The following is a 2,717-nucleotide window of genomic DNA, read 5'->3' as shown; positions in this document are numbered from 1 at the left end:
TTTGTGGCTATCGTGAAAGGTGAAGCTTCTCTGATTTCCCTCTCTGTTTCCATATCCTTTGTGTATAGGAAGGCCATTTCCCTGTCCCTTTCTTCCATTAAAGCCCTCCCATGTACTCCTTAATGCACCATTTCAAACTCACTGCTTGCATTTTTTTGCAAATCATGGTTTAAATTTTTCATCAAATTGTCCCCACAGAGATCCATGGTATCTTTTCCCTTGTTCTTTCCTCTAGAAAACATTCCAGGTCACAATGAATCTTAATAGTGCCAAGACCTTCAGAGTGACAGCCTTGATTGCTCTTCCTTGTGGGCCGGTAAAGACTAAATTGCAACTAATGCTTCTTTTCCCGTGACAGTTACTTTAGGGCCTAACAGTGAGGCATATGTGGTCTCACTCTTCTTAATCCTGGGCAGATGAAGAGCTGCATTCGAATTGACTTTTCTAGTCATTAACATGGTGTGTGGCTTTATATCACTTCTCATCTGACCAGCCGGGCAGTCTTTCCTTTTGCCTGTAAATTTCAAAACCAGAGGCTCTGACGTGTTACTCGCCCATGTAATCTTAATAATCTATATACTTTATACATTAATTAATGTCATCTTATATGGAGATTTTTTTTCATGCTCCCTAGTCTTAGATTTAATTGCTTGTTCCATCAACTTTCAGTCAAGTCAACTCTAATTGCAGGCTCCTGTGCTTCTGCGGTTGTATGGGTCTCTATCTTATGGGGTAGAAGGTGGATCTTCAGAGTTTTGTGGCAAATGTGGTTGTGCTACCAAATTCACTGCTATTCTTAGCAGAGCAGTTTAATTGTCAAGTTTCTCTTGGGCTTTACTTCTTTCTCATTAGAATATTTAAGGGAGAGACACTGGACAGCAGCCTTGAGCAATTTTCTGTTACATTGGTCTTTTCTGCTCTGTGATCTTTCTGTGCTCATGGTTCAAAATCAAGGCTCAGGGAGAGGAGTATCACCCTCTTCTCTATCCTTCTTGTCCAGCATTTTAGAGTCATTCATGTGTTATATGTGTGTGTGTACTATTGTGAAATTGTGTGTGTGTGTGTGGATATGTATATAGCATGCATATGTTAATTAGAGAGCAATCTTTTGGTGTCTTTTCCTTTCCAAATATGGACAACTAAAAGAGACTGAACTTGAATTTCTCAGTGTGTCAGGTAAGATTAATTTTTATAAGCTCTAACATGTCAAATACTATTTTTAATAATTTTTTAAAAAGCAAATCTTCTCAAGTATGAAAAAAAATCTTTAGAATCCTGGTCACAACACATTCCCTAAGAGGAAACAAAGAAGAACAAATGTGAGCTTGTGACCAGCTTGATTTCTACATTTTATGTAATTCATGGTCCCAGGCCCATGGAACAGTCGTGCCCATAGAAAATGGTTTTTCTCCCACCATTTAGCATAGCTAAACTACTTCACAAAGGCATGGACAAAAGCCCATCACCTGGGAATTCTAGAGTCTGTCCAGTTGACAGTTAACACTAATTATCATAGTTTTATTACATGCATTTATTTTGACATTCTGAAATATTCTTGTTTCTTTGGAATGAAACCAACTGGATCATACCGTATTGTTTTTTTTAATGTATTGTTGAATTAATTTTGCAAGTATTTTCTTCAGAATAATCCTACTATGGTTTGAAATGCAGTGGACTCTTTCTTCTGCCATTGCTTTAAAACACTTTCTACGAACTTTACATGTGAATATTGCATCCCCATCATTCCTGCCTCTTCAACTTCCCTCGTTCCTCTCCTTTCCTTCCCAAATTCATAATCTCTCCTTTTTTCAATGAATATACAACTCTCTGTGTCCATTCAGCACTGATTCTATGAATATGCGTCCTGGCCCAACCACTTGAAACTGAATAACCTATACATAACTCCTCTCTGGAGGACATGGCTTGTCTCTCAGCAGCCACTGACCACCTGTAGCTTTTCATTTTCATTTTCATTATTTTTCAACGTTTATCTCAAGGTTGGACCTTGTAGCAATTCCGCAGTTTTTGTCAGCATGTCAACTGGTAGTATCTTTATGTTAGACTTATTCACACAATCATTGTTTTGAGATTTTGTGGCTGCGGAACCTCTGTCGTGTCTAGAAGCTGGAGATGTTCTGGTCCTCTGACTTTTTTACATTCTTTCTAGTCCCTTTCTGGGATTTCTTCTGAGCTATAGGTTTAGCACTAAATACCTACATAAAGAACATGGAGAACGCTCACACTAGTGACTTAACAACACACCTGAAAGCTCTAGAACAAAAAGCAGAAATTTTCTTAGGAGGAGTAGATGCCAAAGTAATTAAGTTGAGGGCTGGAATCAATTTAAAAAAAGAAACAAAGAAAACAATCCAAAGAATCAATGAAACAGAGTTTGTTCTTCAAGAAAATCAACAAGATAGACAAACACTCAAACTAACAAACTAAAAAACAGAGAACGAATGTTCAAATAAAAAAAATCAGAAAGGAAAAAGGGGGGTCATAACAATACCAGCTGAGGAAATCCAGATAATCATTAGGTTCTACTTCTAAAATCTTTATGCCACAAAATTGAAAAATGTGAAATAAATGGACAGTTTTCTGTATAGGTACCACATACCAAAAATTATATTAAGATGAGATGAACAATTTAAATAGATCTCTAACCCCTAAGTAAATGGAAGCAGTCATAAAGTCTCTTAACAAAAAGTGAAAAGTCT

The sequence above is a fragment of the Microtus ochrogaster genome, linkage group LG2 (genome assembly GCF_000317375.1).
Source record: "Microtus ochrogaster isolate Prairie Vole_2 linkage group LG2, MicOch1.0, whole genome shotgun sequence".
Lineage (NCBI taxonomy): Eukaryota > Metazoa > Chordata > Mammalia > Rodentia > Cricetidae > Microtus > Microtus ochrogaster.
The sequence above is the reverse complement of the archived record's forward strand: the minus strand, read 5'-3'. Positions refer to the sequence as shown.